This window comes from Canis lupus, chromosome 18, assembly GCF_048164855.1.
Source record: "Canis lupus baileyi chromosome 18, mCanLup2.hap1, whole genome shotgun sequence".
Lineage (NCBI taxonomy): Eukaryota > Metazoa > Chordata > Mammalia > Carnivora > Canidae > Canis > Canis lupus.
In genome coordinates, this window is record NC_132855.1 from 33,034,792 (window position 1) to 33,051,826 (window position 17,035).

General features: G+C 36.9%; 1 long non-coding RNA gene across 1 annotated transcript in view; it reads right to left on the minus strand.

Moving 5' to 3' along the window:
- LOC140608957 (uncharacterized) overlaps positions 1 to 17,035 on the minus strand; it is a 562,604-nt gene that overhangs the window by 87,899 nt on the left and 457,670 nt on the right. The window contains exons 9-10 of the long non-coding RNA XR_012010955.1: positions 11,750 to 11,796; positions 9,673 to 9,702 (exon numbers count right to left, since the gene is read on the minus strand). This is a non-coding gene — a long non-coding RNA (uncharacterized lncRNA). The remainder of the gene's footprint in view (positions 1 to 9,672; positions 9,703 to 11,749; positions 11,797 to 17,035) is intronic.

Below are 17,035 nucleotides of genomic sequence, written 5' to 3' on the forward strand. Positions count from 1 at the left end.
GAAAAAAATGGAAAGCAAAGGTGGAATTTACCAGTATGAAAAGGTGAAGACTGGACAACTCATATAGAATTGTTCGATTTTGGGATCCCTGGGTGGCTCAGCAGTTTGGCGCTTGCCTTTGGCACAGAGCATGATCCTGGTGTCCTGGGATCGAGTCCTGCATCGGGCTCCCTTCATAGAGCCTGCTTCTCCCTCTGCCTCTCTCTCTGTGTGAGTCTTTCATGAATAAATAAATAAAATCTTAAAAAAATTGTTCAATTTTTAGAAATTTGTCACCAGTGGAAGAGGAACTAAGATGGCAGCATAATAGGAAGATGCTAGGCTTGCCTTGTCTCTTTTTTTTTTTTTAGATTTATTTTTTATTGGTGTTCAATTTACTAACATACAGAATAACCCCCAGTGCCCGTCACCCATTCACTCCCACCCCCCGCCCTCCTCCCCTTCCACCACCCCCAGTTCGTTTCCCAGAGTTAGCAGTCTTTACGTTCTGTCTCCCTTTCTGATATTTCCCACACATTTCTTCTCCCTTCCCTTCTATTCCCTTTCACTATTATTTATATTCCCCAAATGAATGAGAACATATAATGTTTGTCCTTCTCCGACTGACTTACTTCACTCAGCATAATACCCTCTAGTTCCAACCACGTTGAAGCAAATGGTGGGTATTTGTCATTTCTAATGGCTGAGGAATATTCCATTGTATACATAAACCACATCTTCTTTATCCATTCATCTTTCTATGGACACTGATGCTCCTTCCACAGTTTGGCTATCGTGGCCATTGCTGCTATAAACATCGGGGTGCAGGTGTCCCGGCGTTTCATTGCATTTGTATCTTTGGGGTAAATCCCCAACAGTGCAATTGCTGGGTCGTAGGGCAGGTATATTATTAACTCTTTGAGGAACCTCCACACAGTTTTCCAGAGTGGCTGCACCAGTTCACATTCCCACCAACAGTGTAAGAGGGTTCCCTTGTCTCTTAAACACAGCTAGATAACTATCAAACTATTCTGAATACCCAAGAAATCTACCTGAGGACTCACAGAACAAATTGCACAACCAAGAGGAACAGAAGAGGCCACAATGAGGAAAGTAAGAAATGGGGAGATATGGTTTGGGGGAGAAAAGATCATGGTTGCTGCAGAAGGGAAGGATCCCTGGTTGCAGAGAAAAGTGAGAGAGAATGGAGAACACAGGGATAGGCACAACGATAACACTCAAAGCCAGTGACTGGGAAAATGAGAGGGGCCAATTTTTGTGAGCAGTGCAATGAGCAGGGCTCAAAAGACTGGAGTTTTAGAGGTCAGTGTGTTTGGCTAGAATATAGCCCTAAGAGCACTGCCCTGCTCCTGGAGAGAAAGCAGGTGAGCAGCCCCAGGGCAGATTTGAAGTTTCCTTAAGGTGCCTGAGGAGAGACTGCTTGTTCTTGGAGTGCCTCTGGGAGAGGTGGCATTTGCAGAGATGCCTCTCCAAGGACAAAGGAGGTGGAGGACATTATTTCTCTCCCCTACTCTTTAGCACAGGTACAGGGAACCTGCACCTGCTAAGGGCAGCTAACCCCGACACTGGTTGCCTAGCCCGCTGTGCTCCAGATCCCATATCCCTGCACTTTGGTGCAACTATCTTTCTGAGTTAAACCTGCAACCATCCCAGCACAGTGAGACACTCCCTTCAGAAGACCAGTGCAGCCTCTGGGCCACAGCCACGTCCCTAAAGTTTGGAATTTTAAAGGTCAGCAGACATGGCTGGGACAGAGCCCAAAGGGCACTGCACTGCTCCAGGCAGGCAAGGAACTTGGAGGACAGCATGAGAAGAGTGATCTGAAAAGTGCCTGGGATGCACGGTGAGAGATTATTCACTCTTCTGAGGATGCTTCTCTCACAGCAGCAAGCACAGAGACCCCTCTCCAGGACAAAGAAACTGGCTGGAACCTTTTCCCTCTCCAGCCCCTCAGCATAAATCATCTTCAGTAAACAGCTCCAGCACTGGTTGCCTAACCTGCCTCCACCAAGTCCCGCCCCCCTGCCCTCTGCTGGTACTGCTTTTCTCAGACAGGTGTACCTAAAGACCAGTGTAGAGGGCCTCTCCCCCAGAAGACCTGCAGAAACACCCCCACACACCACCTCTACCAACCAAAGAGTTTTACAAGGCTACAGTTCGAGTGGAAGTAGTTATCAGGTCCCAGTTAACAAGGAGACCAGAGCAGACCAAGTTAAAACGTCAAATTTCAAACACTGCCCCCCTGCAAAGAAGGAGAAACTCTGCAGATGACTGACCTGAGGTACACAGCAGCCAAACCACAGCAGCAGAGGGCATGCAGCACACACCAGAAACACTCCCTGAAGCGCCCAGCCCTGGACACTATATGAACTCCTCAAAAAGCTATTACTTTCAAGAGAGGGAAACAAAATAGGCTTCTCTAACACAGAGAAGACAGAGACTTATAAAAAAAAATGCCAAGAGGTAGGAATTCATCCCAAAAGGAAGAAGAATAAAAGGTCACGGTCAGAGACCTAATCAAAAGACATACAAATAATAATGTCTGATGGAGGATTACAACAACAGTCATAAGGATACTCACTAAAAAAAAGCATGGAATATATCAAGGAGATACTTACCACAGAGATAAAAGAGCTAAAACCCAAAGTCAGAAATGAAAAATGTAATAACAGATCCAAAATACACTGGATGTAATGACCACAAGGATGGAAGAAGCAGAGGAACAAATAAATGATATAGAAGATAAAATAATATAAGATAATGAAGCTAAATAAAAGAGATAAAGAATAATCATGGATCTTGAGAACAGACTTAGAGAACTTAGTAACACCATAAACATAGTAGCTTTCATGTCATAAAAGTCCCAGAAGAAGGAGAGAGAGAAAAGGGGGCAAAAGCTTGAGGAAATAATAGCTGAAAACTTCTTTAATCTAGAGAAGGAAACTGACAACCAAATCCAGGAGGCAGAGAGAACTCTGGTCAAAATCAAATTAAAAAAGAGCAGGCTGACACCAAGACATATTGTAGTTAAATTTGCAAAATATAATGATAAAGAAAAAAATCTTAAAAGCAGCATGAAAAAAGAAATTCCTAACATACAAGGGAGGACCCACAGGGGAGCTGCACACCTCTCCACAGAAACTTATCAAGTCAGAAGAGAGTGGCATGATATACCCAATGTGCTGAATGAGGAAAATCTGTAGCGAAGAATACTCTATCCAGCAAGGCTATCATAAAGAATAGAAAATGAGAAAAATTTACCAAACAAGAACTAAGGAGTTCATGACCATTAAACCAACCCTGCAAGTAATATTAAAGGGGGCACTCTGAATGGGAAAGAAAGACCAAGAGTGACAAAGACTTGAAAGGAACAGAGAAAATCTCCAGAAACAACAACAAAACAAGTGATAAAATGACACTAAATACATATCTATCGGGATCCCTAGGTGGCGCAGCGGTTTAGCGCCTGCCTTTGGCCCAGGGCGCGATCCTGGAGACCCAGGATCGAATCCCACGTCGGGCTCCCGGTGCATGGAGCCTGCTTCTCCCTCTGCCTGTGTCTCTGCCTCTCTCTCTCTCTCTCTGTGTGACTATCATAAATAAATAAAAATTAAAAAAAATAAATAAATACATATCTATCAATAAATACTCTGAATATAAAAGGACTAAACACTCCAATCAAAAGACATAGGGTGTCTAAATGATTAAAAAAAAAAAAGACCCATCTATATACTGCTTATAAGAGACTCATTTTAAACCTAAAGATACCTGTAGATTGGCAGTGAAGAGATGGAGAAACATTTAACATGCTAATGGAAGTGAAAAGAAAGCCAGAGTATCAATACTTATATAAGACGCACTAGATTTTAAAGCAAATATTGTAACAAGACAAAGAAGGTCATTCTGAAGTGGGATTATCCAACATAAAGATCAAAGAATTGTAAGTATTTATGCCCCTAATGTGGGAGCACCCAACTATCTAAAATAATAACAAATATAAAGAAACTCACTGATAGTAATGCAATAATAGTAGGAGACTTTAATACCCAACTTACATCAATGGACAGATCAATAAACAGCATATCAACAAAGAAATAATGTATTTGAATGACTCACTGAACCAAATGGACCTAACAGACATATTCAGAACATTTTAATCTAAAGCAGCATACACATTTAAGTGCACACAGGATATTCTCCAAAATAGACCACATACTAGGCCACTAATCAGCCCTCAATAAGTACAAAATGACTGTGATAATACCATGCAAATTTTTTGACCACATCACTACGAAACTTGAAGTCATCCCTAAGAAAAAATTTGGAAAGACCACAAATATATGGAAGTTAAAGAGCATTCTACTAAAGAATAAATGGGTCAACCAGGAAGTTAAAGAATAAATTTTAAAAATATGTGGGAACAAATGAAAATTAAAACATCACATTTGGGATCTAGCAAAAGTGGTCATAAGAGGGATGTATATAGCAATACAGGCCTATCTCAAGATGCAAAAAATAAAAAATAAAAAATAAAACAACATAACCTTATACCTAAAGAAGCTAGAAAGAGAACAATAAGCAAAGCCTGAAGCCAGCAGAAGAAGGGAAATAATAAAGATTAGAGTAGAAATAAGGGATTAGAAACTAAAAAGAACAGTTGAACAGATCAAAGAAATCAGGGGCTGGTTCTTAGAAAAAAATTAACACAACAGACAAACCTCTAGCCAGACTTATCAAAAACAAAAGAGAAAGGACACAAATAAATAAAATCACAAATGACAGAGGACAAATAACAACCAGCACCTCAGAAATACAAACAACTATAAGAGAATATTATGAAAAATTGTATGCCAACAAAGTGGACATCCTGAAATAAATGAATAAATTCAGAAATTCCTAAGAAATTCCTATTAAAACTGAAATGGAAAGAAATTGAAAACTTGAACAGACTGATAGCCAACAAAGAAATTGAATCAATAATCAGAAGCCTCCCAACAAACAAAAGCCCAGGGCCAGATGGCTTCACAGGAGAATTCTACCAAATTTTTAAAGAAGAGTTAATATTTTTGTATCCTTTGGATAAGTACCTAGCAGTGCAATTCCTGAATTGTAGGGTAGCTCTATTTTTAACTTTTTGAGAAAACTCCGTACTGTTTTCCAGAGTGGCTGCACCAGTTTGCGTGCCCACCCACAGTGTAAGAGGGTTCCCCTTTCTCCACATTCTTGCCAACATCGTTTGTGTCCTGTGTTGTTAATTTTAACCATTCTGACAGGTGTGAGGTGGTATCTCCTGTGGTTTTGATTTGTATTTATCTGATGGTGTTGAGCATCTTTTCATGTGTCTATTAGCCATCTGTATCTTCTATGGAAAAAAATGTCTGTTCATATCTTCTGCTCATTTCTTAACTGGATTATTTTTGGGGAGATGTTGAGTTTGATTAGTTCTTTATAGATTTTGGATACTAACACTTTATCAGATGATTTCACTCACAGATGGAATTTATGACACGAAACAGATGAACATAGGAGGGAAAAGAGAAAGAGAGAGAGAGAGAGAGAGGCAAACCATAAAACAGAATCTTAACTATATAGGACAAACTGAGAGTTGCTAGAGGGGAGGTGGGCAGAGGGATAAGCTAAATGGGTAATAGGCATTATGGAGGGCACTTGTGATGAGCACTGGGTATTATATATAAGTGATCAAATCACTAAATTCTACTCCTGAAATCAATATTAGACTATATTAACAGAATTTAAATAAAAGCTTGAAACAAAACAAAATGTCTATACTACTTAAAGCAATGTACACATTTAAAGCAATCCCTATCAAAATACACAAGACTTTTTTATGGAGATAGAACAAACAACCCTAAAATTTATACTAAAACACCCTGAGTAGCCAAAGCAATCTTAAGAAAAGCAAAGCTGGAGGCATCACAATTCCAGATTTCAAGTTATATTCCACAGCAGTAGTGATCAAAACAGTATGGTACTGGCACAAAAATGGACACATAGACCAATGGAACAGAACAGAAAACCCAAAAATGAACCCACAACTATATGGTCAATTAATCTTCAACAGTAGATTAAGTAGGAAAGACGATCCAGTGGAAAAAAGACAGTCTCCTCACCAAATGGTGTTGGGAAAACTGGACAGCAACATGAAAATGAGCGCAATTGGACAGCTCTCTTACACTATAGACACACACACACACACACACACACACACACACACACACAAATCAAAATGGGTAAAAGTCCTAAATGTGAGACAGGAAACCATAGTGGAGAACACAGGCAGTAACCTCTTTGATATCGGCTATAGCAACTTCTTACTAGATATGTCTTCTGAGGCAAGGGAAACAAAAACAAAAATAAGCTGTTGAGACTACATCAAAATAAAAGCCTTCTATACAGTGAAGGAAATAATCAACAAAACTAAAAGGCAACCTTTGGAATGGGAGAAGATATTTGCAAATGACATATCTGATAAGAGGTTATTATCCAAAATCTTTAAAGAACTTATCAAACTCACAAAGCATGAATAGACATTTTCCCAAAGAAGATCTTCAGATGGCTAGTAATCATATGAAAAGATGCTCAAGGAAATACAAATTAAAACTACAATGAGGGGAGTACCTGGGTGGGCCAGTCGGTTAAGACTCCAACTCTTGATTTTGGTTCAGGTCATGATCTCAGAGTTGTGAGATGGAGCTCTGCTTTGGGCTTCATGCTGGGTGTGGGGCTTGCTTGGGATTCTATTTCCCACTCCCTCTACCCCTCCCCTCATCTAAAAATAAAAGCAAACTTACAATGAAATATCACCTCACTCAAGTCAGAATGGCTAAAATTAACAATATAGGAAATAAGAGGTATTGGCAAGGATGCAGAGAAAGGGAAAGGGAACCTTCTTTTTACACCGCTGGTGGGAATGCAAACTGGTGCATTCACTCTAGAAAAGACTATGGAGTTTCCTCAAAAAGTTAAAAATACAACTATCCTCTGATCCAGCAATTGCAGTTCTGCATATTTATCCAAAGTATATAAAAATAGTGATTCAAAGAGACATATGCACTGTAATATTCATAGCAGTATTATCTACAATAGCCAAATTATGGAAAGATCCCAGATTTCCATCCACTGATGGATAAAGAAGATGAATGGATAAAGAAGATGTGGTATATATACAATGGAATATTACTCAGTCATAAAAAAGAAGGAAATCTTGCAAATTACAATTACGTTGATGGAGCCAAACTGTATTATGCTAAGCAAAATAAGTTAGAGAAAGACAAACACTATATTATTTCACTCATTCATGGAATTTAAGAAACGAAACAATGTATATGAGGGGAGAAGAGAAGCAAACCAAGAAACAGACTCTCAACTATAGATAACAAAACTGAGGTTATCAGAGGGGAGGTAGAAGGGGTGATAGGTTAAATGAGTGATATGTATTAAGGAGGACACTAATGATAAGCACTGAGTGTTGTATGTAAGTGATGAATCACTAAATTCTTCACTTATAACTAATATTACATTGTATGTTAACTAACTGGAATTTAAATAAAATTTTGGAGAAAAAAAGATATTTATCTGCGGTAATCAGTAAATTATTTCAATGTATATTATAAAAAATAAACATAAAATTACAAGTAAGTTGTCCAAAGAATTCCTCTCCTGGTCTTTTTCAACAGAGTAGTTCATCTCAGGATGAAATGGGTCACTTGATCAAATGAGATATACATCTCCATTGTTTAGGTCAGAATCAGCTATGAAGTATTATATAACATGGATATTGGAATTAGGCACACATTTATTAAAATACTGGTGATTTCATTGATCAGCTGTGTGACTATGGGCACTAAACTTCAACTTTCTGAGCACTATTTTGTCCTTTCACGCAATGAGAATAATAATACACCCACATATGTTATTCTGAAGATGAAATGTGATTGCGTCTTAGCACAAAGATTTACTTCTTTGATCCCCTCAATTTATGTGGTTTAGACTGCACAGATGCGATCCATAAGGCCATAGTATAAGGTATTTTGAAACATGAAGAGCTGATAAAACTTTAAAAAACCCACTTGCTATTGGAAAATCAATTTACATTTTAAGTTATACCTTTATACTTAAATTACACTTTGAGTGATACCTTTCTATTACCTAGCCAATACAAACTAATGCAAAAAGTTTTTACTGCAATTGTGATTTTAACAGGTGGTCTGAATTTTGCCTCCTACATAGTTCTAAATTTAACCAATACTTCTCTAACGCCAAGAGCAAAATCTCATTATTTTTATTATATAAGCCTTGTAAGATTTTAAAACCGCAACAAACCACTTTGTCTATTCACAGGAAAATAAACTCTAAATATATTCCTCTTACTGAATTTCCCTGGAAACAGCTACATATAAAGGCATTGATTTTCTCATGTTCTAATTTTATCATATCAAAATGGATCTGCTTACAAGTTTGCAAATACATCACTGAAGATACTGTGAAATATTTCTGAAGTGATAAAATAGACATTTTGAATCTATTTTTTCTTTGCCCTGAGAAGCATGTGTATTAGCTAGTGATTATCGTTTCCATTACACAATTCTGTCTTACAATCAGTTATAAATTTAGTCAGCTAAAACTAATTTCACTAATATAGATAGAAGTAGACTAAAGAGCACATTATCTTTATTAAATACAGAATTAAAAAAACTTTTATTTATCTGGCAACATGAAGAAGTTAGTTATTCATTTTTTTTCTATGATGGAAAATGAGGCAAAGATTGGGGAGAAACAGTAACTATCAGGATGTGGAATGCACACATCTTGAGCCTTCGGTGAGTTTCTTATTGTGGCTAAAGTTCCTTGATCCATTCCTCATCCCACATTCATGAAGCTCCCCAGAGAGATGCATGTACAGGGAACAAGTTCAGACAAAAATGTATATCTAGATTTGTCTATGTATCTATTGATTGATTGATTAATCATAACTGAAACTTTGACCCAATACTTAATATATAATCTCTGGGAAAGCCGAACTAGACTCAGACAAGGATAAATTGTGCCACCTATTCTAAAAGAAGGTGGCCCCAGGTCAACTTACCATGAAAATTACATGGAATTTCAAAAGAGAAGCATTAGAAAAACAGTGAAGTCCAAAAAGTAAAATATTTAAAAAAAAAGGAAAACAAATAGACTATTGCAAAAGAAGGTCAAATCATGGCTCTTGTTTATTACATTAAAATTTCATTGCTTCACATTTGGATGAAGTATTCCTTATGCTGAATCACCTCTAGCAACACCTCTCTTTCTTTAGGTTAAGTACAGCCACTGTGGAAAACAGTATAGAGGCTCCCCCAAAAAATTAAGAATAGAAATGCCATATGATCCAATAATTCCACTACTGGGTATTTAAACAAACAAAGCAAAAATACTAATTTGAAAAGGTAATGTATCCCTATGTTCACTGCAGCATTATTTATAATAGCCAAGATATGGAAGCAAACTAAGTGGTTATTGATAGACAAATGGATAAGAAAATGTGGTCTGGACATACACAACAGTATTGTGCAGCCATAGAGAAGAATGAAATTATGTCATTTGAGACTGCATGGATGTACCTAGACGGTATTATGATACACCAAATAAGTCTGACTGAGAAAGACTTACCTAACATATTATTCCACTCACACTTGGAATCTAAAAGACAACAAACAAATAAAAATTAAAATCAGACCTATAAATACCAAAGAGCAATCTGATGGTTGCTAGAGGAGGTGGGATGGGAAAAAGGTGTGGAGAGGAGAGGAAGAAAAAGGCTTTTAGTTATGGAATGAATGAGTTATGGGAATAGAAGGCACAGCATAAGAAGTACAGCCACTGATACTGTAATAGCAATGTAATGAAACAGATGGAGGCTACACTTGTGATGAACATAGCATAATGTATGAACTTGTCAAATCACTAAGTTGTATACCTGAAACTAATGTAATATTGTGTGCCAGCTACATTCAAATTTAAAAAAAAGAATGAAAAAAAGCTTTGACCATCTGATAGTAGAAAATTCTACTTCATTTTTCATTATTAAGTCATTAAGGAGGAGAGCTAAGTCTAAATAGTTGGCCAGGGGAAGAATATAAAATTTCTGCTCTTGGGACTCCTGAGTGGCTCAGTGGTTGAGCATCTGCCTTTGGCTCAGGGCAGGATTCCGGGGTCCTGGGATCGAGTCCCACCTTGGACTCCCTGCATGAAGCCTGCTTCTCCCTCTGCCTCTGTCTCTGCCTCTCTCTGTGTTTCTCATGAATAAATAAATAAAATCTTAAAAAAATTTCTGCTCTGAAAATTTTCAAATGTTTATTAGATGTTTTAATGGATATTTCTTTGATGTCTCCTCTGAAACGTATTGAAATAGATCAGGAAAATTTTTCTTCAATTCATTTTAGTTAATTAGAATACCATACTCTATACCAAGCTAAGAAATCATCCCTACTGTATCATGTATGTCAGATTATATTCATATACAATGGGAGTTAAATTGAGAATTCCCTTGCACCTCCATTAGATATATAGTTTGAAGGAGAAATAAACATGTATTGTCTTAATTCACTGAGATTTCAAAATTGTTACTCAGCATAACCCACAAGCCTATTAGGACTGATGTATACAGTGATCATACGAAGAATACAAAGAATGTGAAGTCCAATTGTCCACAAGCTACCTATTATTCATTTTTCACTCCATATAAAATTTAACCAGTCGGAGAAGGACAAACATTATATGTTCTCATTCATTTGGGGAATATAAATAATAGTGAAAGGGAATATAAGGGAAGGGGGAAGAAATGTGTGGGAAATATCAGAAAGGGAGACAGAACGTAAAGACTGCTAACTCTGGGAAACGAACTAGGGGTGTTGGAAGGGGAGGAGGGCGGGGGGTGGGAGTGAATGGGTGACGGGCACTGGGGGTTATTCTGTATGTTAGTAAATTGAACACCAATAAAAAAAAAATTTAACCATATTAACTCCTCTTAATGAAACCCTTGATCCTAGAGTGAAATTAAACTTTCAAAGTACAAAAAGCATAATCTTAAAGCATTTCTTTCTATTCTATTCAGACATAAGCAGAAAGATCTCATTAAAATACTCAGTTGGAGAATAAATTTCTTTGTTAGTATTTGAAGCCAGGACTTTCTTCATCTGGGACTTATGTAGTAGCTTTATAAGCATATCTAAAGTTAGATTATTCAAACTGCAAAACTCTAATGTTCCAATTTTCTAAAGTTCCCTATAGACAAAAAAGAAACACAAGAAAATCACAGTACCAGTTCAACACTATCAATTTTAGAAAACATAAGCACATCCCAGAATCAATTTTGATTACTGTGGCATCTTCCTCGCTGCAGATTTATTTGACTATTACAGAGTATTTTCCAAGCTAAAATAGTGTGTCCCAAAACTGCTTATAATTACCATAATTCTGGTCTGCCTCTCAGCCTATCTTAAAAATGCACTGTCTTCAAAAGTAACACAATTTCAACATCTTTTTTTCTAAAATGGTATGATATGTGGGGGTATGACATGATAATATCATTAATATTTTATTGGTCCCTGGTCTTATAATTCCATGTATAGTTTAGACTCTAGTGTCAACCAACATTGTTATTCTCTTTCACTGATTATAAGGAAGGCAGTGTTTTATTTTTCTTGTGAAAAATAGGGAGACAGAAAAAAGAAGGAAAAGTACTTACTTTTACTGTATGTCAATCAAATCAGGCCATCTGTCCAAAGTTCATCCCTGTTCACAGGGATAGAAATTCTGAGATTCTACAATTTTCACATCTTAGAGGGATAAATAAAGACATTACTATTAAAGATTCTTCCTTATGGGGCAGCACTTACCTATTTTGGTCATTTTGCTTTTGTCTTTAACTTTATACATACATACATGATTCTGAGACTATACACACAGAAACACACACACATACGCACATAGTGCACATACACACAGCACACACATGTGTTCTTACCTAAAAGTCCAGAATTCATCATTTACATAAGAAATATCAATATCCAGCAAGCATGTGGTTGGAGTATCTTAGCAAGATTTCAGAGAAGTCACAGGAATCCTGCAAATGTAGTCTAAGTATTTCTACTCAATGCTGAATGAAATTACAAGAAGCATTCAAGCAAAGGTAAAGAAGGACACAATCAGATAATCAGGGGTAGCCAGTTCTAAGCCACCCACAAGTGTCTTAGTATCACCCATTAAAAAGTCAGTACCTTTCTTATTGGAGTTTTTCATGTTTTCTGCTAAGGCCAACCCAAAACTAAATGACTTTGAGCACTGAATCCGTATTAGCCAACAGCAATTGTAAAGGCAAAAGAAATTTCTCCCATGGGGTTTTGACTACTAAATTGTGATTGTCTGTAACTTCTAAAGGTCCTTTATACACATTCTACGTGGAATACTAGCCAATAAGCTTTTCACTGCAAAAAAAAAAAAAAAAAAAAAAAACCCTCACAATAAGAGAGGCATAATTTCTTTCATCCAAGATCTCACTCTCCAGACATACCCACCTGCATTCACTTTCATTTCAATATGCAAGCTGGTGGCAGACTTGAGCCCTGTGTTCAAGTTGAAGAAAGACTGAATTGCCCAGTTTTCAAATGACTCAAAATACTAAATACATGAAGACACTATTTGGCACAATGCCTGTCTCATTATAACTATTTCCCTGAGGCCCACAGGAAGTTATAAACACAGAAAAAACAAATACTAGCTCTTTACCATATATACATATCAGAGTATATGGCCAATTGACAAGAGTAATATTAGTACAGATGATCCAGCATATAACATGCTACTCTAAGTGTCTCCCCATCACTTATGCCCTATATTTTAAAGTGAAATGGAGTTCTGATATGCGAAGGAGTGAGTTACAGTATTGGAGAGAGAGAGAATTATTTAAAAGCTAAAAGGTAAAAGGAAACATTTAAAAATGTTGTAACATTAAGTGAATATTTTTAGTATTTAATTATAAATTAAGAATCACAAAGGATGATGATTCTTAAAGTTTTACAGTGATTTGGTAATATTTAACATTAATAATATATTAAGTAACTTTAAGAAGTGGCTAAGAAAAGGGCCTTATAAAACTACTTCAACTGGGGTAGTGTATTAATCATGTTTTGTTGTATTCTGTATTTTGTATTGCTTTGACAAGTGGGAGGCCTTGTTGGCCAGGTCAAACCTGTCCCCTCTAGGGCTAACTAGTTTCTAGGGCTAGCAAACAACACTCCTGTAAGCATAACTTTCAGATACAAACTAACAAAGCCAAAGTCCATATCCCCAACTAACTTTATCTAATCACACACCAAGCCAATATTTACAACCTAAGTCATCTCAGAACCAAGTAGTGGACCCCTCTTAGAGCCCAGAGCCTACTAGAATTATTCAAACTATTAAATCCTAAGCTTGCTCAAACTTGTCTACCCTGTCTTGGTCATTCCTTCCTATGGAAATAAAGTCTCTGGGCCATACTTTTCCCTGGCTCCTTCTGCCTCCTGACCAACCCAGTGTTTCTCCATGTGGCTTTGCATGGTATGGCAGGTACCTTTCTCTTACTAGCACCAGTGAGTAATAAAACTTCCAATGGCATTGATCTCATTATGTCATCATTCAGTCATCTTTATAAATTGAATATCAAGTTCAATCAAAACAGGCAGTAATGATAAATTATAGAAGAAATGTAATTTATTGAGTTCTCCTCACTTTGGTAATAACTGATAATATAGTTCTGATACAAAATATGTACTTTGCTGAATCACATCTGTTCCTTGGTCTCTGAGCTGATCTTTTTTCTTTCCACCAAGCTGTTATTTGTTGTTTCTATCTTTTCTCTCCCACTTACCTATCAATCTATGCTTACTCCATATGCTTGCCATTCTTTGTATGGCATAACTCCTTCATACTTTATAATTTACTCAAAATCCATATAATTATTTACCTATATCAATTCACCTACGCGAAGTTTGTAACATTGTAAGGATAAAATCAAACTAAAATTGTATTGAGCTTGTTTTGTGTACTATGAGAAATCAAAGTCTAGAGTGTATGCTAATCCTCCAGTAAATTAAATGAAATTATTCTGTAAAAACATAGAATTTCATTCAACTAGACAACTTTTTACCTTATTCTTATTGAACTAGTCACTCGTAGGACAGTCGTGTCAGATTAAGAACTCACACATTCAGGATATAGTTTATAAATTAGAGCTTTAACTCTGTAGATATAGTAAACCAAATATCCTATGTATCTTCTATCCACCCACCAAACAAAACTTGGAACGAATAAAATAATATTTTAAAAACATAAATAAAATAAATAAATAAAAACATAAATATGTGATTTTTTGAAATTTCTCAGTATATATACATAGAGTATCTAATGTAGAGTAAGAAATGGAGCTAGCTCGGAAAAGTGGTTATCAATAAAATGCCATGAAGCTAATTTATTTGATTATCAGCAATCTATTAATTGAGAGTATATCAAAAGAACTTTATGATTAATAATAATAACAAATATAAAGAATTCCAGAAGTCTTTCTGAGCTGTCAAAGTGATTATTCTCAAAAAATAATAAATATTTGGGAAATATTTACAATTAATTGAGTGCTCTAGTCTAAACATGTTATTATTTATTCATGTGTATTTTCTAAACTATATTTACATCCCTCTCTGCCATCCTCTGTATATCATATTGAAAAACAATTATGTCTTCTCTTGATAATGCATTGTCGGCATGATGAGGATCAATTATTCAGTTCTATGAATGTAGAAAAAGATATTCATATGATAGGAAAAATGGTGTGATTGCTATTCTTGTCACAAGTTTTCTCTCATCCCCAGAAAATTGTTTTCTTTCTTTGTTCTTTTTTTTAAGATTTTATTTATTTGAGAGAGAGAGAGATTCAGAGAGACATGAGAGAGAGACATCACAAGCAGTGGGGAGGAGCAGAGGGAGAAGCAGACTCCCCACTGAGCAGGGAGCCCTACACAGGGCTCCATCCCAGGACAGTGTGATCAGGACCTGAGCCAAAGGCAGACACTTAATGACTGAGCCACCCAGTCACCCTAGACAATCATTTTCTACTTTATTATAAATATCCATTTGTTAAACTTTTTCACATGTATTTTTAGGAATCTATGTGACTAGCTAAGCCTAAAAGAGGATCCACTGGTTTATGGAATTCAAAGAGGATTTTAAGGACTAATCCATAGGAAGAGAATAATGTAGTCAAGCCTCATGAATAACTGGAGTCAGTAATTCACACCTGGTAGTTATATCTTGTTTCTTCTGCTCTTTGCACATTGGCTTTATTCTTTCTTACTAAACAATGACAGGGCCCGTAGATACTGACAACTCTATAATTTTATACCATCTGATTTTAGTCAAGAAATTCAAGCTTGACATTCTTTCATCCTCAGTATCACAATTCTAGAAACAGGAACAAATTAATGTAGCCTGACTAGGTTACTTGCTAGGAAATATTCGGTGTGATCTGTGGACACCATCATATAAAAACACGGCAGCTTCTTTGAGGGGAAGGAGAACGTAAGCATATCTGAGGGGAGAAAGATTTTTTTTGGGGGGGAGGAAAATGGTGCTGAGGATAAAATCAATTGATCTCTACCCTATAGGAACGAAAAATCTAGTTTATAATCAGTTAGCAAAAGGATTCTAAGTAACTCTTTACAGCTTGCAAATACCTCTTATCTTGTATATCATTCTGGGAATTAGATGAGCTTTTGTTGGACCCAAGTAATGCCCAAATATTCTCTGTCAAGCTCCTTTCCACTCATTTAATCTTAAACAAGTTTAAAAAAAGTCACAATGAAGATGAAGCATGAATTTGTGTGTGTGTGTGTGGTTTTTTTTAAGATTTTATTTATTTATTCATGAGAGACACAGAGAGACGGAGAGAGGCAGACATAGGCAGAGGGAGAAACAGGCTCCATGCAAGGAGCCTGACGTGGGACTTAATCCTGGGACTCCAGGATCACACCCCAGGCTGAAGGCAGATGCTAAACCGCTGAGCCACCCAGGGATCCCTATGAATTTGTTTTATATACACTTTATATAGCCAATCAAATAATTTTTTTTTCCGCTCAAAGAATTTAAAAGGAGGATCACATCTTTTTTTTCCTCTTTATTATTTCTGATTCAAATTAGACTTGGACTCAAGCAATGGAGGGCATTGATAAAAAGCAGAAAGAGTTTGGCTTTTGCATTCCTAAAAGTAAGGATTCTGGTGATTTAAGAAGTTTTCAGGCATATTTTGGCTCTAACAGATATGAGCCTTACAAACCAACTTTAGCACTGCTCCCTGCCCAGTGCAGCACAACTCTTTCTTAACCTTCTATACTTAGATCAGTGACCAGTATTGCTAGGCAAAACTCTCTGTGGAAGTTGGGTTAGAGCTCCTGCCTTTTAGTTTTCATTGGTGGCTTGCACACCATAGGAACTTGAAGCAATGACTGAGTCATTCAAGCACACATGCCAAGAAAGGCTAGTAGGCTGGGTCCTAAGGGGAAGCCCCAGTTTTAGGCTATCAATTTGACTGCTGGAAACAGAACAGAAGAACAAGGTCTGCTGAGGCCTATACCTGACTAGTGTATGAAGGCAGAAAATGAATGGAAGAGAAAAAGATACTGGCAAATGAGGCTCCATTTCAGTCTTGGAATCTTACCAGTAGGATTAGCAATTCCTCTTCCCTTAGGAGGTGAGAGGTAGGAAGAGGATGGAATAAACAGGTATAGGCCCTACAGACCAAATCAAACTTTAACTCTGTCATGAGTGCCCCTCTCCACCCACCATCTCCAGCCTCCCTTACCATTTGCTGTACTAGGAATCACTATTACCGCATGTTTCCATTGTCCATCTTCATCAGCACTCTTGATTTTTTTTTTTTCCCTCCACTAGCTTGAAAGCCCGAGAGTGAGAAGACTTCTGTTTACAAGTCCCACCTAGGGCT